This window comes from Neomonachus schauinslandi, chromosome 1 (assembly GCF_002201575.2).
Source record: "Neomonachus schauinslandi chromosome 1, ASM220157v2, whole genome shotgun sequence".
NCBI lineage: Eukaryota > Metazoa > Chordata > Mammalia > Carnivora > Phocidae > Neomonachus > Neomonachus schauinslandi.
In genome coordinates, this window is record NC_058403.1 from 34,431,204 (window position 1) to 34,455,834 (window position 24,631).

The following is a 24,631-nucleotide window of genomic DNA, read 5'->3' on the forward strand; positions in this document are numbered from 1 at the left end:
TACCCTTTATTCTTGAATTCCATTTGTATTGAACTATCGGCTAATACCAACTGATCCATTTTCTTTTCTCTTGTGTTTTTCACATCCTCCTCATCAGGAATTACTATTTTCTATTTTATTTTAACTGAGCTTTGCTAGATGACTGGCTAAGTAATTTAATAAAATAAGTAGAGTTTCTAAATTACCTCTTTTAGTGAGCTTGTTTCCATTTTAAGAAGACCCTTCAGTGTTTTATGTCAAAATAGGGACTGTTTCTGAGAATTTCTTGTAGGCTGGTAGAACTAGAAAACTATTTAATAGAGTGGAATTATTAAAGCAGTTATCAAATAACAAAACAAGAATTTTCACGAGTGTGCCCTCTCCATTCTTCACCCCTCCCATTTTATTTTCTTTAATTCCTATCACTACCTAAAAATCATTATTTTTGCCAACTCCACTGGAATGTAAATTTACTTACAACACGGATTTTTGTTGCTGTTGTCCACTTTGTAGCCCCAACAACTACAATAGTACCTGACATAGTAGAAATTTACGAGTTTTATACGTTAAATAAATGCTTCCTAGGCACAAGAGGACCACAGAGCTCAGACATTTAGGTGCCCCAAAAGAATGTTATTTTCATATAGTTCATACAAATGTGTTTCTTCTAGTTTTACATTTCTAAATCTTATTTTATGTTTATAAAGTTGTGTTACTATATTTACCATCTAAGTACTACTCTTCCCCAAAATGCATTCAAATGTTAACTTTCTAAGTCAAATATCACTCTATAAATTTGTATTTGCAGTGTGATTTAATGAACCAACCAAAAATACTAATTTCTCCTCTTTCTCTAGGTTTAAAGAAATCTTTATTTTTCTTCTATGCAAAACATTGGGGTATAAAATTCTGGTGACAAATGCAGGAGAGTTAGCGCCAGAAAAACCTGTGTTTGAGTTTGAGCTTTACCCCTTGATTCCTGTATTATATTGGGAACTCTGTTTACCTCCCTAAGAACCTTACGTTTCTATAAATTGGAAATAATAATCATTTTCAAGTCACACCACAGAATTAAGAGGATGAAAAAAGGTTGCAATTGCTTTATAAACACTAGAGACTTATGCCTGTGTCTTTTTTTTCTATCAAACCAACTAATAAAATATTTCTTTGAAATATTATTATGTAAGAAATCTTCAATTCTTGCATCCAATTCAACTATATTTGTAATTGGAATAGTTGGAATATTAAATTTAACACAGTCAAGGACTCTAATTCTGTACAGACATTTCTACTAATGACTTCAATATCATTTTATAGAATTTTGCCAAGTACTGTTGGGGAATATCAAAGAAGATATGAACTTTTCTTGAGAAAAGTTTAAAATCTACTCTGAAAAAAAAGTGAAAATGAAATAAAAGTGGGTTAGATAATGTAGGAAGTTTGAGAATAGTCATTTATCTACCCAGCATTTTCTCAACCAAATAAATAATTTTAAAAATCCCAACAATAAAGAAATTTTAAATACAAAAAATCAGAGCTGAAATCTAAGGGTTGGTATATCCAAATTCCATAAATTTTGAAGAATTTCAGATTGCCATTGTACATATAATAAATGATTAACAATAGTTTATAAAGTCAACTTGGAACCTATCCTCCTGAGTATGAGGCAAAAACTATTAAAGCAAAGAAAGGAGTTATTGGCTCAAACACACACCACCTGTTTTAGAAGATTGAAGGATGGTGATGACAGTGTGTCATAAAAAGTTGAACATTCCACATGGCTTTTCTTTAGTGTGATAATAAAGAGAACTGTGCACATTTTTACAGTCATAAACAGCTATACCAGGCCAGCGGGTCTGGTGATTTAGAAAAGTAGTCTATAAAGCTCTTCTCTATTTCAAGAGCTGATGGACCTAAACAAAGGTGAGGCAGACCTGTTTGACCACTGTACTAGTAAACACAAGATATGGGCTGTTACTTATGGACTGAATTTTGTCCCCTGAAAATTCACAGATTGAGGCCCTAACCCCAATCATGACTGGATTTGGCTACAGCGCCTTAAAGGAGATAATTAAGGTTAAATGGTAAGACCCTAATCTAAAGTATTAGTGTCCTTTTAAGAAGAGGAAGAGATACTAGGAGTGTGTGTGTGAAGAAGTAAGGCCATATGAGGACATAGCTAGAAGGCAGCTATCTGCAAGTTCAGGAGGGAGGTCTCAGGGAAACCAAACCTATCAACACCTTGATCTTGGGCTTTTAGCCTCCAAAATAGTAAGAAAATATAATCCAGGTACTATATTTGGCACTGGGGGTTCTATTGTGAGCCATTAACAGACCTAATCTTGCCTGATACTACATCATGTGACTTAAAGTCCAGAGTGAAGAAAAATAATCAAAAAGACATCCATACTTGGGGCACCTTGGTGGCTCAGTCAGTTAAGCATCTGACTCTTGGTTTTGGCTCAGGTCACCATCTCAGGGTCACGAGATTGAGCCCTGCCTCTGGCTCTGTGCTCAGTGCAGAATCTGCTCATCCCTCCCACTCTGACTCCTCCCCCCACTCTCTAGCACTCTCTCTCTCTCTCTTTCTCTCTCAAAAATAAATGAAATCTTAAAAAAATACACACATACACAAAGAGAGACATACATATACATATACACATGCATTTACACACACAGACACAGACACACATTGAAATGAAGCAGACATCTGGAAAAGTTTCACTGAGGATATGACAGTCTGAGGAATTTCCATCTGAGAAATAAGGAGGAAATAAACAGGAGAAGTGAGAATCATTGATTTTGTCTGTAAGAGAGAACTGTTCAGTAAGATCAAGTCCCCATGCCCAGCAATCACTATTCCTCATTGTCCATATGAGAAGTCTGGTGGGGCTGATTCAGAAAAAGAAGGTAACACTGTGATAATGAATGGGGCTGAAGTAGTTAGGTTCAGAGCCAAGTCATTGCAGGCTACTATAGAGTTTGGTCCCTGCCTATGATCAAAAGAAAGCCAGTGAAATATTTCAAACAGAGGAAAGAGAAGGAGGTGAGATGTGGGAACTGGGAGATGACATGGTCAGATTTGAAATTTTAAAATATCTTTTTGGCTGACAATCAAGAAATTGATTGATAGGGCAAAAAGGATAAGTGGACTAATCATGTATGTATGGCAGAAGTCTATTTAAGTCATATCTCATACAACATGGTTAGCAGCAGGAGAGAAAAGTGGATAGACGGGGGTGGGGGCTGTATTGAAGAAGTAAAATCCATAGACCTTGGTGATGAACTGCCTACGAGCCTGATGGAATAGGGGATGTCAACCTCTAGGACCCTGGCTATAGGTCCACTGAATTTGGTGCAGTGGTGTCAATACTCTGCTCATATACTTTGGATCACTTTATCCTAAGGTATGTTTACTTCCAGCGACCAGCACCTTCATCTCCTTGCCAGAGTGTTGGCCTCAGGCTCATGGAAGACTCTTTAAAATCAACTCAGTTCTCATGACTCTCAGACACAGCTTTGTATAACTCCTAAGAAATGAAGCTAACCAGAGCATACACTACATCAACTCAGGGAAGATAACAGCTCTCTCTTTAGCTTTTAAAACTTTTTAATCATACTGTTCACTCAGGCTTGTGTGATGAGCTTTCTTTTTTGGGGAGGAGATGCACTTGCATTTCATTAAATACATATTTTATAGCAAATGATACTGACAGCCAGATATTGTGTGTTTAGATTCATTGTTGGAATAATTCACAGAGTGTAACAATTTCCATAAGACCCCCATTTACCTTATTCCACACAATATTATATATTCCTTAACTTAATGATGTAACCAGTTGCCAATCAATGGCCAAATTGTCAGGTATTTCTAAGAAGGAAGAAATGTAATGCTACTCTTTTTAATTTTTCCTTTCCTTCCATTCAATCAGATGACTGGTTGCATACTTATAATTTCTTCATGCATATTTATGATTTCTATAATAGCAAAATTTACAATATTTGATGCATAAAAACAGGTATGGTAAAACATTAAAAATTACCAAGAGTTGAACCAACCAATGAGGCTTCGGACTTCCCTTCTTAAAAAGCATGTTACTTGTGGCCATAATCCCTTAGCAGTTTTCTGAAATGACTTTAACTCTTGGAACACCCATCCCCCAACACACACACACACACACACACACACACACACACACATATCCACTTCTTTTTGTACTGTCTCACTCAGGAGGTAGGTAGCTTAGAAGATTTTCCTCATCTGTCCATTCCCACTACCATTGCATCCAAAATAATGAGAGAAAAATATTGGGAGTTAAAAAGATAAAGGGATTTGTAATCTCACATTCCTATCCTTTCATTTCTACCTCTAGATCCCAGAGATTTTTCTGAGGAGAATCCCTTCAGATTCAGAAAGCATAGAAATTCAGCTCTTCATGTCATGCCCATCATTTTTTCTTACTTGATACCATTTGCCATGTATTTTTATGACAACATATCTATAAACATGTATGTTACATGCGAACCCATTCATTCATACCTCTGGATACAGTGGAAAACCTCCTGACATCTTTTTCCCATCAGTAACATAGGTTGCTTTAACTATTGCATTTGGCTGCTGAGGTCCATTGATTCCAAGAATGTCAGAGAATTGTTCTTATTTTTAATTGATTATATTTAGAGCAGTTTTAGGCTTCAGATTGTTGAGCAGATAGTACAGTGTTCTCACATATCTCCCCCCTCCTCTTTCTTCTCCTATTATCAACATCTTGTGTTAGTGTGATACATTTGTTACAATTGATGAGCTGATACAGATACATTAATATTAACTAAAGTCCATAGTTTACATTAGGATGTACTTTTCCTGTTGAAAAATTCTACAAAATATGGGAGGTGTCCAATTATTTCTGCACCATCTAATATAATGCTGTCTCTTCTGCCTATTGTGCAGAATTATTATACACCTTTTTCAACCAGGTTTTAGTGTCTGCTGGGTGAGTGGTGGAAGATTTATCTCATTCAATTCAGGAAGTTTCATCAATAAACTGGGGAGATTCCTTTGGTTTAGCAGGAAGGGAATCTATGATTCACCTGAAGGGGTTATCAGTTTTTCTGGAGGTTTTTCATCAGTCCACAAGAGGTTCAATCTGCTCAGGGATGCTATGCACTCTCCCAGACCTTCCAACAATTATGTCCTCCTTTATAACCATTTTACATCCATCACATCAGTGAATTCTGAGGAGATGCTTAATTTTATAGATGTATCTCTTTTATTTTAATTTTCAGAATTATTTTTAAGTGTTTTCCTGCTAACTGCCATGGAGAAGAAGAAAGATATAAAGAGCGATGATGGGCCATTACAATATTACCAAAATTTAATTACATCAAATAAATGACTCAAAGATACATAACTCTGCATGTATATTAGTCCTCTTATTTGTATTATTTTTATTCTTAATGGTGGAACACATTGGATTATATAAAATTATTAATTTAAAACAAAATATATAAGCTACTCACACAGAGATCCTTTTTTTTTTGAATCAGGGCTATCATCATGAATTAAAGTTAAAATTATAGATAATCCTAATAATTCAACATTTGAGGTACTACACAAAATAACTATTATTAAAAATGAAACGTTTAAATGCCATTCTACTTCCATTCAATAGATGTTTTGGGGAAACTTTTTTTAATTGAGGTAAAATTTTTATTCAGTAAAATGCATTAATAATCTGAGATGTACAGTGTGATTTTTGATAAAGGCATGAGTCCGAGTAATCCACATGCCTATATCAAGATGTAGATGATTCCTCTTGCCCCTTTCCATGCAGTTCTTGTCTCCATCAGAGACAATCACTCCTCTGGTTCTATCATCCTGGGTTAAATTTGCTTTTTCCAAAACATCATATGCATGCAATTATACGATAGGTACAGTTTTGAGTCTAGCTTCTTTCACTCAGAATAAATGTTTGGAGATTCACCCATGTTATTATGTGGATCAGTACTTTATTCTTTTTTATTTTCAAAGAACACTCCATTATATGAGTTTACTATAATTGTTTACCCTAATCTCCTACTGGATTTTTGTTTGATGCTGGAAAGTAAACCTGGCCCAGTTACTCCATCTTGTTTGAAAGCAGTGGTCCATTTAACTATAAGAAAAGACTGGTTAAGAATTGCAGCTGTACTGCATCAATGCAATCATCGTCTGGCTGCTCTCAGCTCAACAACCCACGCACACATTGTTCAGAGGTGTGTTTGGTCATGAGATATATGAGTGAAGAAGGAGGCAAGATCCATCTCAGCTCAGGAAATACGTTATTGATGAGGTTCTTTCAGGTTTCATACCTTTTCAGCCAATGCTCCTCAATTTCAGGTTATAAGCTGAATCTTGAAACCCTCAAGTACAGTGAATTTGGATGTTTATTTAGAACTGTACAGAATACATAGCAGGATTTTAAAAAATCCTTCCTCATTTTAGATCTGGTACACTTCCACATATTAACTGAACTGATATCGAAAGGAATTTAACCAAGGATCAAAGTCTCAGGCATCTTTAAGCCTGGAGGTGTGGCAAGCCCTGGGATTGTGTCACTCATGCCTCTCTTCAGAACACAGCCTGCTATTCACCTGCAAGGAGCTCCGCTGGTCTCTACGTGTTAGTGCCATCAGGACTCCACCTCGGCTTTTCAGCAGGGGCTGCACTCTTCTGGGGAAGTTCCTGGCCAGTAGGCTAGGGTGGTGGAAATCCTAGGGCTGAACTATGTCTGCTCAATGCTGGACTTTCTGTTAGATAATCTTTGCTCTGGAAATCCTACTGGGTTGACTAAGAGTGTCATTTGTACATCATGGTTTGAGCCTCTCTTTGGCCATTCTGCCCACCCCACCCTCAATCCCATTTCTTTCCTTTTAAATTTAATTCTATTTTATGCTGTCTGTGGCAATGTCACAACTATCGGTTCAAGTTTATAAATACATGAATGGAATTTCTAAATATGAAGCCTATACACTTTCCTCTTGATTTAGTTGGGTCCTGCAATAAGGCAGTGAAGTTGAAACTGAGGCAGATTTAGAAGTGCAAGAGATTTCTTAAGGAAGAAGGAGGGCACCTATAAAGGAGAAAAAGCTGAAACAATCAGGGAAAGTCTTTGGAACATGATTTGCAAATTTAGCACTAGTAATTCTGAAAGAAGAAAAAAGAAAACAAGCCTATTGATATCAAGAAGAATATTAACAATTTTTCTGTTTAAAAAAATCCATCATTTAATGGTTTCTATATCACACTCTCATAAGTATGCTATTTTACCTTCTTGGTGAAACTTCATAATGAGTTTTGTGTTTTCACTAAAAATCTTACCCCATTCGCTAAACTTAAAGTGTTTCCTCTGGTTCCAGAGATATTTGTGTGATGTACTGGTTTAAAAGCCGAAGAGTGGCAAAATAATGCAACTGTTTGTGTTAGCCTGGGACTTTAAAAGACTTAATGCAAAAGAAACTGTTGAAAGTGGTATTGTTATAAGTAGATTTCTCAGCATAATTTTTACTTTAAAAGTCCCATATGGCTCTGTAACACCAAAACAAAATTTTCCTTCATGAAACATTTAAAATAATCCCTCAGTCCCAGAAGTTTCTTTTTATGTATTAAAATTCTGAATGGAAACTCTGAACTCATTAGCTTCTACCATTTATCCCTTATTCTCTATATGAGTACTGTAATCAAAATTATATTTGCTTTGCAATGCTTTGGTAATGTAATAATACATCACCAGGGTAAAGTACTCACAGCATACCTACTTAGAATCTGCAAACCCCTGGCATCCGATGCATATCTCTAGTGACTAATAATTATATGTGGATTTGTGCAAAATCTGATAGAAAGCCGGTTATCCCTTCTTCTTCATTCATTCCTCCCGTTATTCACTTAGTCAATAAGCATGCATTCAGTGTGTATAATGTGTCAATTCATGAGTGTATATAGTCCCTGATATCAAGGAACAATTAACTATCTCTGCTTTTTCCTTCAGAGCTTACAATGAGATTGAAATGAGTAAACTGCTTTTGTAATTTATATACAGTTGTTTGAGTTGGGTGCATACAAAAATCTTGTCACATCTAATCATCTTCACTCACCTTATTGGCTTGCAAGAGATACAGACCTAGAAACATTGTGTTATATATGTAAAATTCTGTCATAAAAAGCATGTCTTTCTATGCTCTTCCAACTCTAAGAAATCTCAGGCTGATTTTCTCTGGTCCTGATGTAGTCAGGGGCTTACTTTTATGTCATCATAAACCATGTAGGCACCTAATCTGCATCCTCCTTTTTGGATGAGCTTAAGGATGCCCAAGGTTTTGAGTGAATGTGGTTTTTGCACAGGTTGAATCAAATGGATGTGGAGCAATCAAGGGACTGATAAATTCAGCCAGCTGGATGCTGGCTGGGGTTTTTATGGTCAACCCCAGAAGGAGTTAAAAGAGGTAACTGGTCTTTGACTTTCACAAGGCTCCCTGGCAGAGGAAAGAAAACTGTTCAGTGCTGAAAACATTTCAACAAAATTGAAATTTCATCAACTCTTTATGGTTCCCCCAAGCCCCCCAGTCTGTGGTTTTTAGATTGGCCTTTAAGGCCAGTGACTTTTGAACTCAAAAGTCAAGAATTTGCTGCCTTTTTTTTTTTTTTTTTCTGCTCAAGCCTAGTGATCTAGGGTGGAGATTGGCATGTTTTCTGATACAAAATATAGGAATAGACCATGTGTGTTTAAGGAAAGATGATAAATACATACTTCTAAATATCATGCTATCATATTGGTAGAGCTATTTATTAGAAATTTTTTTAAAAAAATTTATTTATTTATTCATGAGAGAGAGAGAGAGAGAGGCAGAGGGAGAAGCAGGCTCCCAAGGAGCAGGGAGCCCAATGTGGGACTCGATCCCAGGACACTGGGATCATGACCCGAGCCAAAGGCAGACGCTTAACCATCTGAGCCACCCGGGTGCCCCTATTTATTAGAAATTTTTAACTAACCAAGAAAGATATAAAAGATTAATATCTGATTTGGTATATAAACGTTTCAACAACAAATAGAGCCATGCAATCAATATAATAATTCTCAAAAATGTGCATAACTCGTTTACTTTGAGGCCTATGCTTTTATGTAAATTATTATTTTTGGATCTGCTAGACTTGTGTAATAATTAAGAATTATGGACTTTTTTGTGTATTTTTAAATTAGGTAATTAAAGATATAAATGGGTATGTAGACATTTAAAAAAATTAATTGTGGAGTAACATGAAAAAAAGCACATAATTCATATTACAATTTTCATGAGTTAAATACATCCAATAAAAATAGCACCAAGATCAAGAAATACAGCATGGCCTGCATCTCAGAAAGCCACATTATGCTCCTTTTCCAACCATAATCACTCTTCACAAGGGTCTTGATTCTTGACTATGCAGTTTTATATTTTTTAGATTATACATAAATGAATTTCTTTCTTTTGTGACTGACTTTATTGCTCAATATCATGTTTTATTTTCATCAATATTGTTATGTGTAGTATAGATTTATATATTCTTAGTGATATGTGGCATTCTATTGTATAATATCCACAGTTTGTTTGGTTATACCACAATGGATGGACATTTTCCTAGTTTTCTGCTTGGGGCTATAACACTTCTATGGACATTGTGGTATGATGTGTCTTTTGTCAGGCATTTCTGAAGAGTATATACCTAATGGTGGAATTTCTTAGATTTCCTTTTTTGGCATTATATCACTCTTTTGAATCAGAACGAAGGTGAAAAAGAATCCAAAAGTGTCATTATATGTAATGTGTATGCAGTTAATATAACCTATATATTTATATATTATATTTTCTGATTAGTTCATCTCAACTATATTCTTTCACTTATTATCCAGGTACTAATTTATGTATCAAGTTTTAATTCTTACAAAATTCATTGAACACATAATCTAAGTACTAAGGAAGACAATTCCTTTGAAGATATTATACAAATAGAAAGAAAAACAGAATAACATAAAAACCTTTAGAGATCGTTATAGATTATTGAGGTAGTGTGTAAAAATTATATTGGAAAGTCAAAATATAAAATCATATTAAAATCTCAACATATTTTATTTTCTTTCAAATTGTAGTCACCAAAAAGACCCCTGCATTATCGTTTATCAAAATAGATTATACAGTTGTGCAAATTAACCTTGTTTTTTAAATTAAGACTTTATTTTTTAAAACAGTTTAAAGTTCACAGCAAAATTAAAAGAAAAGGTACAGAGATTTCCCATATGCCCTCTGCCTCCCCACGTGTTTAGCCTTCCCCATTAAATGTCCATGAGAGAGGGAGTATTCCTCTCTTAAATTTCTGATATTAGTAATTTGTGTCCTCTCTTTTTTTTTTTTCTTAAGAAACCTAGCTAGTGCCTATCAATTTTATTTATATTTTCAAGGAGCCAGTGTTTAGTTTTGTCATTGTTTTTTATGTAATTACTATCATTTCTTTTCTTCTGCTTACCTTGGATTTAATTTTCTCTTTTTTTCTAGTTTCTTAAGGTAGAAACTTGTATTACTAATTTGAGATCTTCTTTTTTATTAAATGCAGTCAAGGCTATGAATTTCCACTTAAGTACTGCTTTTGCTATATCCCACACATTTAAGTTTTTAAGCTTATGTTTTTATTTTCATTTAGTTCAATATATTTTTAATTTCTCTTGAGAATTCTACCTTGACCCATGGTGTTATTTGGAGGTAAGTTTTTTAAACTGCATGTATTCTGGGTTTTTCTGATTTCTTTCTTTCTTTTTTTTTTTTTTAAGATTTCATTTATTTGCGAGAGAGAATGAGAGACAGAGAGCAGGAGAGGGAGGAGGGTCAGAGGGAGAAGCAGACTCCCTGCTGAGCAGGGGGCCCGATGTGGGACTCGATCCCGGGACTCCAGGATCATGACCTGAGCTGAAGGCAGTCGCTTAACCAACTGAGCCACCCAGGCACCCTTCTGATTTCTTTCTGTTATTAATTTGTAATTTAATTCCACTCTCCTTTATCTCTGATTATTTTCCTTGCTTTGAAGCTTACTCTGTCTAAAATTAATTTAACTACTTCTGCTTTATTTGGGTTAGTGTTAGCATGGTATATATATTTTTACCATCCATTTCTTTTAATCTAAATGTGTCTTCATACTTAAAGTGGGTTTCTTGTAGACAATATATAATTGGGTGTTGTCTTTTGATCCATTCTGACAGTCTCTGCCTTTTAATTGTTGAATTTAAACCAGTGACATTCAAATTGATTATTGATATAGCTGTATTAAGAGCTACCATATTTGTTATTATTTTGTATCTATTGTGTTTATTCTTTGTTCCTACTTTTGTCTTTCACTCTTTCTGCATTTTGTGGTTTTTATGAATTTTTTATAACTCCATTTCCTCTTGTTACTTAGCATACTTGGTTATAGTTCATTTCTTTATTTTTTATTTTAATTCCAATACATTTAACATATAGTTTTATATTAGTTTCAGGTGTACAATATAGTGATTCAGTAATTCCCTACATCACCTAGTGCTCATCACTATAAGTGCATTCCTTCATCCCCATCACTTATTTTACCCATTCCTCCCACCCATCTCTGCTCTGGTAGCCATCAGATTATATTCTATAGTTAAAAGTCTGTTTCTTGCTTTCTCTCTCTCTCTCTCTTTTTCCCTTTGTTCATTTGTTTTGTTTATTAAATTCCACATATAAGTGAAATCATATGATATTTGCCTTTCTCTGACTGACTTATTTCATTTAACATAATACTCCGTAGCTCCATCCACATCATTGCAAATGGCAAGATTTACATTCATTTTTATGTCTGAGTAACATTCCATTATATATATGTCTATTTGTATCTATGCATATCTATATGTCTCTTTATATACCTATATATATCTATATACCATATCTTTATCCATCCATCTATCAAAAGCCACTTGGGCTGCTTCTATAATTTTGCTATTGGAAATAATACTGCAATAAACATAGGGGTACTTGTATTCCTTTGAATTAGTGCTTTTGTATTCTTAGAGTAACTACTCTGCCATGCAATTACTGGATGGTAGGGTAGTTTTATTTTCAACTTTTTGAGAAATCTCCATATTGTTTTCCACAGTGGCTTCACCAGTTTGCATTCCTACCAACAGTGCAAGAGGGTTCCTTTTTCTCCACATCCTTGCTAGCACTTGTTTCTTGTGTTTTTGATTTTAGCTATTCTGGCCGATATGAGGTGATATCTTATTGTAGTTTTGATTTGTATTTCTCTGATGATAAGTGATGATGAGCATCTTTCATGTGTCTTTTGGCCATCTGTATGTCTTTGGAGAAATGTCTGTTCATGTCTTCCACCCATTTTTTAGTTGGATTATTTGTTTTTGGGGTGTTGAGCTGTATAAGTCCTTTATATATTTTGGATATTAACCCTTTACTAATACCATTTGCAAATATCTTCTCCCATTCCATAGGTTGCCTTTTCATTTTGTTGATTATTTCCTTCACTGTGCAGAAGCATTTTATTTTGATGAGTCTCAGTAGTTTACTTTTGCTTTTATTTCCCTTGCCTTAGGAAACTTACCTAGAAAAATGTTGCTATGGCTGATGACAGAGAAATTACTGCTTGTGTTATCTTCTAGGATTTTTATGATTTCAGGTTGACATTTAGGTCTTTAATCCATTTTGAGTTTATTTTTGTATATAGTGTGAGAAAATTATCCAGTTTCATTCTTTTGCATTTATCTGGCCAATTTTCCCAACACAATTTGTTGAAGAGACTATCTTTTTCCCATTGAGTATTTTTTTCTGCTTTGTTGAAGATTAATTGACCATATAATTCAGGGTTTATATCTGGGTTTTCTTTCCTGTTCTATTGATCTATGTGTCTATTTTTGTGCCAGTACCATACTGTTTTGATTCCTACAGCTTTGTAATATAACTTGGTGTCCAGAATTGTAATGCCTCCAGCTTTGCTTTTCTTTTTCAAAATAACTTTGGCTATTCGGGGTCTTTTGTGGTTCCATACAAATTTTAGGATTGTTTGTTCTAGCTCTGTGAAAATGCTATTGGTATTTTGATAGGGATGACATTAAATGTGTAGATTGCTTGGGGTAATATAAACATTTTAATAATATTTGTTCTTCCAATCCATGAGCATGGAATGTCTTTCCTTTTCTTTGTGTCATCTTCAATTTCTTAGTCAGTGTTTTATAGCTGAAAGAGCTGCCGCATTGGAGTTGTGAGGGACGGCTGATTATACGTAGACTTGGGAGTTGGAGGAGGTAAGGAAAAAAGAGAGGTGTCCAAAAGGACTTTCAGATGCTCAAGAAGACTCACAGGATACTGCAGGCCTTGCTATTGTCAAACTAAGGTTGTTTTTCCCTCTAGCAAAGCATTAACATTAAGACAGTTGGGAGGTTCCTGGAAGAACATTATGCTCTGCCTAGCTCAGGTATTTGTCAATGGACTGCAGGTTATAAGGACATTTAATTTTATCTTACCTACATTTCCTTCTTCCTTTGTTTCCCACAGCAATGGTTTGCTGGTTTTCTTTAGTGATATACTTGGATTCCTCTCTTTATTCTTTGCGTATTTATTAGTGGTTTTGATATGTGGTTACCATTAGGTTTGTATATAACATCTTTTGCATTTAGCAGTCTATATTAAGTTGATGATCACTTAAGTTCAAACCCATTCTTTATTCCTTCCCCTGCCATGTTTTAGGTATTTGTTGTCATACTTTATGTCCTTTTATTTTGTGAATCTCTTGACCAATTTTTTCAGAAATACTTAGTTTTACTGTTTTTGTGTTTTTTTCTTTTCATACTCTCACTTACAGTCTTTCCTTTCCACTCACAGAGTCCCTTTTAATATTTCTTCTAGGGCTGCTTTAGTGGTCATGAACTCCCTTAGTTTGTATTTGTCAGAGAAACTCTTTATCTCTCCTATTCTGGTTGATAGCTTTGCTGGGTAGGATATTCTTGGCTATAAATTTTTGCCTCTCAGCACTTTGAATATATCATGCCACTTTCATCTGGCTTGCAAAGTTTCCACTGGAAAACCTGCTGATAGCCTTACGGGCTTTCCCTTGTATGTCTTCTTTTCTCATGCTGATTTTACTTATTTTTCTTTATCACTACTTTTTGCCATTTTGTTTACTTATGTGTTTTGGTGTGGACCTCCTTTGGTTGGTTTTGTTGGGGGAGTCTCTATGCCTCCTGGATTTGCATATCTGTTTCCTTTCCCAAATTAGGAAAGTTTTCAGCTATTATTTCTTTATTTCTTGAAATAATTGTTCTGTCCCCTTTTCTCTCTCTTCTCCTTCTGGGATCCCTATAATACAAATGTTACTATGCTTGGTGGAGTTCTGTAAGTCTTTTCTCATTTTGCATAATTCTTTTTTCTCTCATTTGTTCAGCTTGATTACTTTCCATTACTCTGTGTTCTAGTTCATTCATTCCTCTGCTTCTTCCAGCCTGCTATTTATTCCATCAAGTGTATTCTTAATTTTGTTTGTTGTGTTCTTTATCTCTGTTTCTTTCTTATCTCTGTGTTAAGGGTTCACTTATGTCCTCTACTCTTTTCTCAAGTCCAGTGAGTATCTTTACAATCATTTTAAATTCTCTATCAGGCATGTTATTTATATGTTTCACTTAGGTCTCTTGCTGTGGTTTTGTCCTGTTGTTTCGTTTGTGACATTTCCCCTGTCTTCTGATTTTGCCTACCTCTTCATGTCTGTTTCTGTGTGTTAGGAAAGTCAGCCATTTCTCTTACTCTTGAAAGTAATAGGTGGGATGTGTACTTTTAACTACGTGGCAATGGTCATCCCCCATCAGGGATGCGCTGCCACTGTGGAAATCAGGCAGCCAGGGCTGCTCTGCATAGAATGTGCAGGTGGTTTGCATGGGTATTCTGGGGGAAGGGATGTACAGCACAGGGATTGAGACAGGTCTTCGGGGAGCAGGGCACAGTGTAAGCAAGTGAGGTTGTGAGTGCCAGCACTGTGCTGGTTCCCACAGGTGGCTATATATCTATGATGAGGGATGGGAGGAGGGAAATGGCCCCTGCCAGCTCCTTTGTTCCTGGAGAAGTCCCTCAGGGAACTCTGAGATTAGTAACTAACTCTCTCCCATAAACCCCAGGTGCCTTTCAAACTACTGCTTCCAACCTGTTTCTCAGCCAGCTGTTTGCTGTGCTATCTCTTTAAGGACAGGGACTTAGCTTCCTATTGCCCTCTGGGCTTTCTCAGAGCCAAGCTCACAGATTTTTTAAGTTCTAGGCTTTAAGTCCCACTGGTTATAAGCATTCACAAAATTTAGCCCCTCTGATTTTTCAAAGCCAAATGCTATGGGGATTTCTCTTCCCCTTGTAGGCTCCCTGGTATGCTAGTCTGTTTCTCACCCCTCTCTGTGCCCATAATTCTCTCCCTCTGGATGTCAGACCTGCAGGGTTTAGGTTCTAATGGAGTCCTCCCTCTTCCTACCTGCTTTAATGTGGATTCTTCTCTACATTTACTTGTGGAGCTTGTTCCATCAGTCTTTGTGTTCTTTTCTGGATTGTTGTGAGTGTTATCTGGTTGTATTTGTGGGAGGAGGTGGGTTTAGGGTCCTCGTACTCCATCATGTTCCCCAGGAGTCCCAGTTATAATTTCAAAGAATTTTTTTAGTGGTTTCCCTAGAGTTTGTAATACATATACAATTAGAGCTAATCCAATTCCACCTTCAAATAACACTATTTAACTTCATGGGTAGCTAAGTATCTTATAATAACAAAATAATCCTAATTCTTTCCACATGTCCCTTGTATCATTGCTGTCAATTTATTTAGTTGTGTCCTTTTTTTTTTTTTTTTTAGAAAGTAACAGACAATAAAACACACCTGGGAAAGTTTATACATAATTTTGAAATAATAGTAATAATCTAGAAAATACATATTTTCCATGGATGAAATTATTTCTGCAAAAGTTTGGAATCCACCTTAGGTACTAATTCTTAAGGGGAATTCTTTATAGATGTGCCTAACTTGCCAAATTAAAAAAAGGAAGCATACCCATCTTAATTTGTAAGAACAAGATATTTAATTCCATTTACTTAGGATCTTCAATTAGGAAATAATTGGTTTAGATATGTTTTTTATCTTTTTTTATTATAGTAGATGCAAAATGTTACATTATTTCAGATGCACAACATAGTGATTCAACGACTCATATGCTGTGTTGTGCTCACAGGTCTAGTTATCATCTGTCTCCATGCAACACTATTATAATACCATTGACTATATTCCCTATGCTCTGCCTTTCATCCCTGTGATTAATTTATTCTATAACTGGAAGCCTGTATCTCCCATTCCCCTTCACCTATTTTGCCCCCCCCACTCTCTTCCCCTCTGCAATCATTAGTTTCTTTTCTGTATTTATGTTCTATTTCTGCTTTTTGTTTGTTTGTTCATTTGTGTTTTTTAGATTCCACATATAATTGAAGTCATATGGTATATGTCTTTCTCTGACTTATTTCACATAGCATAATACCTATTAGGTCCATCCATTTTGTTGCAAATGACAAGATCTCATTTTTTTTATATGGAGGAGTAGTATTTCATTGTGTATATATACAACATCTTCTTTATCCATCAATCTATCAATAGAAACTTGGGTTGCTTCCATATCTTGGCAATTGTAAAAAAATGCTGAAATAAATATAGGGATGCATGTCTTTTTAAAGTAGTGTATTGTTTTCTTCGGATAAATAGCCAGGAGTAGAATTACTGGATCATATGGCCCATCTATTTTTTAAGTTTTCTGAGGAAACTTCATACTATTTTCCACATTACCTGCACCAATTTGCATCCCATCAACAGTGCATGAGGATTCCTCTTTCTCCACTTTCTCACCAACACTTGTTATTTTTTGTCCCTTTTATTATAGCTACTCTGACAGGTGTGAGGTGATATCTCACTGTGGTTTTAATTTACATTTCCATGATGATTAGTGATATTGATACTGCTCATCTCTTCATGCTTTCTGCTTTATCTCTTAGAGTCCTTAGCACATTGATCAAGGTTGTTTTAAATTCCTAGTGTGATAATTCCAACATCTTTGCTGTGTCTGGTTCTGATGATTGCTCTGTCTCTTCAAAGTGTGTGTTTTTACCCTTTGGTATGTCTTGTCATTTTTTTCCTGATAGCCAAACATGATGCACTGGGTAAAAAGAACTGCTGTAAATAGGCTTTGGTAGTGTGGTGGTGAGGGAGGAGAAACGTCCCATAATCTTACAGTTAGGTCTCAGTCTTTCAGTGAGCCCATGCCTCATGAACTGTGAACTTCACAAGAATTTCTCAGTTTTTTCTTTTTTTCCTCCCCTCGTCGGTGGGGCAGGATAGTTACAGTGGGCTAGAGTTTAATATTTTTCTACCTTCAAGTCAGTTAGGCTCTGATAATACCCAGCAGATTAGGCTCTTGTTAACTAGTTTTTTTTCTGAGGACAGGCCTTGTTAAGAACAGGGTGCCCTGTTGTATTTCAAAATGGTTCTTTTTTCCCCTCCCCCTTCCAGAACCAAAGGGGATGTTTCTTCAATATTTACTGTGGGAACCAGGTAGAGCTTCTGCAGGTAAATCTCAAAATATCGTGGGGGCACCCTATGACTGGTTCCCTCTGCGGATTTTAATTTTCAGTCACACTGAGCCTCCAGCAAATTGTCAACTGCAGTTGAAGTTTTCCTACTTTGGCACTGGTTCCCACAGTTATTTTCATTTGTGGGTTGATGCTCTGGTAAGGCATAAATCCCTGTGTTCACCTGCCTGTCTGTCTCTTCAATCTCAGGGGCAGTGGTTTGCCTTGTGTTATTACCTCTCCCATGGATCTACAAAGAGGATTTTATTTTTCAGTCTGTTCAGCTGTTTATGTTACATAGGGAGCTGAAAACCTTATTTAAACAAATTAAATAATAGAACAATATCTTAGGGAAAATATATTGGTACACATACTTGGTGAATAGGGGCATAATCTCGATCCTTTGGACAAGCAAGCAAAACATCTTATCTGTATTATGTGCAGATTTCAGGCTAAATTTTCCCTTTTATTAAATATGTAATGATTATTCCATAAATTATCAAACTTTGCAGCCATTTACCCAAATTGATACTCCTTAATATTTTAAAATAAATTTCAATTTGTTATAGTACAGAAAAGTTAAAATTTTGTTTGTCTAAGAAAAACTATCCTTATGGAGTTAGACAATTGTACAACTAATAAAAAGTAGAAACATAGGTTAACCTGAGATAAATAAAAATAAATATTAGTAATTAATCAAAGCATTTCAGTGCCTTTTAAATTATTTCCTAGAAATAAACATAAAACCCATTGACTGAAACTCTTTAAAAAAAAAAAAAAAACCCAGAAGGGAGTCCCAGTAGAACACAATAAAATAAACACCACACACAAAATTTTTTAAAAGGGTATTTATCCATATGAAGTAAGAGAATAAATGAGGGAGCAAGTTGAAAACGGAGATATCAATAACTTTTGAAAGTAGATAAGGGATGAATAGCTTGGTAAGACTTAGGAAACAATAATTCCAGTAGAGCTGGACATTGAGTAGAAGCAATCCAGTTTGCCCACAAAAAAGGTAAGTGGTTGGAGCCAGCAGATACCCTAGAATACTAAGGTCAGACATAGAGCTGCAAATGGGAACATTATGTGAATGTCTTTAGTTAGAGTGACTGGAACACAGACTTCTCCTGGGTATTAACAAAAAATTGCCTTGCCTCCACCTCTGTCAGCAACGTCTGGAAATTTTTTCTCTGGAGGACTGAATCCAAAGAGGCTCTGGAATTGTGGTCTCCATTTACAGAAGATTATGGGTAAAGTGTGGGCTTAAAATGAAGGGGTTTGATAAAAGGTGTAAATGATGCAGTTATGTTCTTTTCCAAGTTCTGCTTTTAAAATGCTGCAATCCAAGCATATTGTTTTCCAAATTCTCATAGCCGTTTTCCAAAGAGAGATCAGAGGATTTTTTTTTTTTTTCCTGAAGAAGCTGAAACTTCTGTAAAGGAAAAAAAAATTATCTTCTGTCACAAATTATGGTACAACCCTTGATAAAACTGCAGTAAACCTTATAGCTTTACAGATTACAAGCCCCAAGAAAAGTTCACAGCAAATTTTGCATACATAATTTTAAATATAATTGGAGAATCAATTTTGCTGAAGAAATGGAAAAAGGATCAAAAATTGTAAATTATAGGGAATCGAGTAGGTTATTAACACTATGAATACAGGATACATTGTCTTGATATATTGAAAACAGGTACACAAAATGCAAAATGTAATTTATAATAGGTCATAGAAATAATAAAAGTTAAGTACTAGACATATTTTTATAAACATCGTATTCATCTAGTTTCTTTTTTAGACTCAGGAAAATGGAGTGATGTGTACAAATTTGAGAGCCTGAAGTTGGCATAACTATAATATCTTACATAATTTACATGTATCTCATAATAGATATTTTCAAAATGGTAATTATATCTTAAAAAATCAATCAGGTCGTTTACTTCCCTCTCCCACTGTCCTTTGATTGAGAAACGCTGAGAGTTTTGGTAGAAGTAGGAAAATGGAGTCTGGTTGTATACTTAGAACAGAACAGGCATAACATAGAAACAGAAATGAATTTAAGGAGAACAGAGAAAAACTCTCACTATGAGTCTAAGCTAGCACAGAGAGTGCCCTTGCATTTAGGTAGGGGGGAGATGAGATGAAATAATCAGACCCTTGTGTTTTTGAGAAGCATATTGATAGCAGTCGTCACACTGTAGGAAATCCTCATAATTCCTGCCTGTGGCAGAAGGTTCTACTACTTCTTGCTGTCACTGTCTCTTGCATTTCGAAAGAGGGGTTTGACACCGAGCAGAGTACAGACTCTCAAGGCCCTGGGAAAAGACGAAGTGATGTTGGCAGCCACAGATGGGTGTGGACTGCTCAGTGGCACAGGGATTCTGTGGTTAGCTCTGTGTGATGACAACGGAAATTTAGTTCAGCCACTCCTTAACTTGAAAGAATAGGGAGGCCACATGAAAAGTGTCATCTGTTAATTTGAAATTTTACTGTAACTCTACCACAGTGACCCAGTAGTTTAGTTAAGATAACCTGGGTTTTACTGCAGTAATAAACTCCAAAATCTCAGTAGCAAACACAGCAAATACATTTGCTCACGTAGGTCCTGCCATAGGTCAGAGCATTTCTACATAGCAGCTGTCCTTTACGCTATGACTCAGTGATGCAAGGTGTTTTTCAGTCCTGTACCACCTCTGTCTCAACTCTTGATTCTGCTATTGCAGGAGGACGGTGGGTAAAGAGAGCTCTGGAGAGTCACTCAGTGTCAGTCAAGTGTTTTGACTTAGAAATAATACATGCTACTTCCTATCAGATGATTGTTTATAGTCATCTGGTCACCTAAAATCGAGGAGCCAAATGCACATTCCTTTTGTGAGCAGGTAAAAGACAAGAGAACTGAATGCAACTGCTATACCTGGTGAAGTACCTATTTCAGATGCAGAAGGAAAGATTTACCAGAAATAATTAATGGAACTTGTAGAATCATTGAAGGAATGGGAAAAATGTGTAATGATTTTTTTTTTCAAATTTTGATATTGTGAATTTGATGACAAATTTTCTTGGGCTTACTGGGGGCAGATAGAGAAGATAAATAGATAAATTGTGGAAAATAAATTAGTAGAAATTAATGAAAGAAATGCTTTTTAAATCAAATTTCTGAAACTCTGTAATAGATTGCTGAGTGATGATGCCAGAGAATATTAAATCTAGGATTTTTCAACAATTGCTGTATAAGACAGCATTGTAAACATTTGTGGGGATAAGAATCACATATAAATAGTTTAGTCTTTCTCCTTGGAATATTGATTCAATAGATCCACCTCTATTTTTAATATCTTCTTATTTTTTTTTTTAAATAAGAGCTCCATGTGATTGAAGTTGAGTGGTAATGCTGCAATAAGGTACACATATTTTTTCTTTCTAATTCTGTTGGTCCCTTCTTATTCTAACTACATAATTTCATGGATATTTTTCTATAGAGAGATAATTTTTGGCTTTATTATGTAGTTAACATCAGTGGCAATTATGTCTTGTAAATTAATCTCTCTATATAAATCTTAAAAGGACAATTTAATGGTGGTAGAGGTATGTTTTAAAACAATAATTGGCATCACAGGTTGGTGAGTTTTGTTGTTTTTCATTCTGTTTCACATCTGCATTATAAAAAACTATAAACCCTCCTGAGTTATCTACCATTAGCTAATCATATAAGAGATTATTCCTATAAATTAGAATCATTGCTCTGCCTTCTTGAGAGGTGTTAAAATTAAAGGAAATTAGACCTCTAAATCCCTGCTTCAATATTTCCTCCCATCTACAAGAGTATTTCTTGGAGAAGTGCCATTTCTGCCTTCACCTCTTTAACTCACTGATGTTTCTATTCTTTTACTGAGAAATTCAGTTTATTTATAGAACATACATGTTACAATATTGCAGTGATTATGTATTTTCTTTAATTGTTACCAAACTGCCATCTGCAATATATCTAGCTTTCTTAGAAGGGTGCCATCTAGAACACCATCTATCAATATTCAAATTATTAGAGCATTTTTTTCTAACATAATAAATAATAACAAATACCACAACACACATCACATGGCTACTTTCCTTCAAATTTACTCATGTTTAAAATTAAAATAGTATTATCTATGTGAAATAAACAACTCCAATTTCTTCAGATGATTTTTGCATTTTCAAATTTATTATTGTACAATATTTACATAATTTAGAATACTTAATATTAGGATATGCTGATGTTTATATATTAAGATCTAAAGTTTTGTGAATAGCATTCTTAATTTATTTTGAGAGTGTAATTTATAAAATATTTTGTACTTTATGTTCTAAGTGATTAAGTTAATCTGTATTTTATCTTCAAAATTTAGCTTTAGATCATTGCCTAATGTAACTCTGGATTAGGATTCAGAATAAATTATATAATTTGATATTTTTCATTCTTCTGTGTTAAAATATATTAAATTGTTTAAAATATGCTGTAGGTACATATTTTAATATAAGTTATTCAATTAAAAACACTTAATTCAATTATATGTGGTGTATATATTTATATTCATTTCATAAACTTGAAAATAATATAAAAGTATATATACTAAAACATTAATACTATTTGCCTCTGGATTATGGAATTGAACCTACATAATTATTTTTAGAGTGTTTTTTAGATTTAAAGATTTTTATAATCACCATGTATTACTTATATGATAATTATAAAGAAAAAAGTTATGTATTTAGGATATTTTAAGAGTGTAATATTCAATTTAAGTTACAGATTTTTTTCTTTTTTTTTAAAGTTTTATTGTAATTTCACTTAACATGCAGTGTAATGTAATGTTAGTTTCAAGTGTACAATATAGTGACTAGACACTTTCACACATCACCTGGTGCTCATCACAATAAGTGCATGCCTTAATCCAAATTAACTGATATTTATATATAACATTTCAGTATGGTGTAGGTTAGAATTTTTTTTTTTTTTTTTACAATTCAGACTTGGTACTCTATTTTCTTTTCCACAAACATTTAGAAAAGACTCAACTATTTAAAGTGTTCTAGTTGTATTACAATAAAACAATTTCCACACATTATAATGGAAAATATATAATGCTCCCACTATAGAAAAGAAGTAAGCTGATTACCGAGGAGCAAACTACTGGGTATACTTAAATATTTAATTCCAAGTATATGCAAATAAAAATGACTACTTTTCATTCTTTAAGAAAAATATTAAAGGCTATGCATTTCCTTCTGGAATAACTTAAGAATGGCTTTGTTGTAACCCATTTTTTTGTATGAAATATTATTTTATTGCTTGCTAATTTCAGATTAGTTTGTTGATCAGACACTCTTTTAGCACTTTGTATTTATTATCTTAGTCGATCCTTATAAAATCCTTGTGAAGTATGTAATATTATTTTCCCCAATTTCCCAACGGACAATTAGACGACTGGATTTTTTTTTTTAAATTGCCCAAGTTCACACACTTGATAAGTGGCATATTTGAACCAAAGAAGTCTAGTTGCTTTGTTAATTTCTATGTTATATGGAGATCCTAGATAATACATGCTCTCAGTTTTGATCTGCCTTTCAGATTGATCAAGGGTTATTCAGAGATATATTTTAAAATTCTTTTTCATCTTCATTTAGGTTCAAAGTTCAAAATATATAAAAGATCATATTGCAACGACATGGATAGAACTAGAATGTATTATGTTAAATGAAATAAGTCAGAGAAATAAAAATACCATATGATTTCACTCATATGTAGAATTTAAGAAACAAAAAAGATGAACATAGGAAAGGGAAGGAAAAATAAAATAAAAACAGATAGGGAGGTAAACCATAAGAGGCTTAACTCTAGGGAACAAACTGAGGGTTGCTGGAGGGGAGGTGGGGGGGGATGGGACAATTGGGTGATGGACATTAAGGAGGGAACTTGATATAATGAGCCCTGGGTGTTATATGCAACTGATAAATCACTAAACTCTACCCTGAAACTAATAATACACTATATGTTAACCAACTTGAATTAAAAAAAAAAAAAGAAAAAAGAAAAAAGATCATATAGTGACAATCCTCCCTCTTAATTCTGTTCCCTGTAACCATCTAAATTTTGTCTTTTATAAAATATGTATTCATATCCTTTGTCTTTTTTCCCCACTCTTGAGGTGTTAATATTTCTATTAACTAAATGTAGCGTTTCAGTATGAAAAGAACTTCCCAACTAGTATACTATAGCAGCCTGGAATGGCTTGGGGTGGTAAAATATCTATCTTCTCTGTTTCCTATTGTCCCGAAATCCTGGGTTCTTGTCTGAGCCTCAACCAACCAGTCCATTTACTGAAGGGTGTGTGACATGGAAAAGTTACAGAAATGAGCTCTTTAGTATAAGGGTTGTAAATATTTTTTTTAACCTAGACTTTTTAGTCATTTAATCTGTCTCATGATAATTTTTATGCAGAAAATTAAAATTTATTCAGCTGGTTTTATCAATCTCTTATGGCTTCTGGGATTTGTATGAAAGTTAGAGAAGTCTTTACCACTTGGGGATTATACAAAAATACCACCATGACTTTATCTAGTATTTTATGAATATTTATTATATTTACGATTATAATCCTTTGGAAATGATCCAGGTATAATATATACGACATGGAACTTAGCTCCAGTTCTCACTCAAATATCCCAACATCATTTATTCCTTCAGTGACTTGAGTATGTTTATTAGAAATGGTGAGAATATATTTTGGCTTTTTTATGGACTTTCAGCTCTGCTCCTTGGAACCTACTGGTTTACTTATATGCCATTAGCATGTTCTTAAAATTACTGAGGCTTTGTAACTGATAGGAAAACCCTTTCTGTTTATCCTTTCTTTTCATGATTTTCAAGGTATCCGTGCTTTTCCTTTTTTCCATATCTTTAGAATATCCCTATCTTGGGGTGCTTTATATTGTTTCTTATGGCATCTATTTTCACT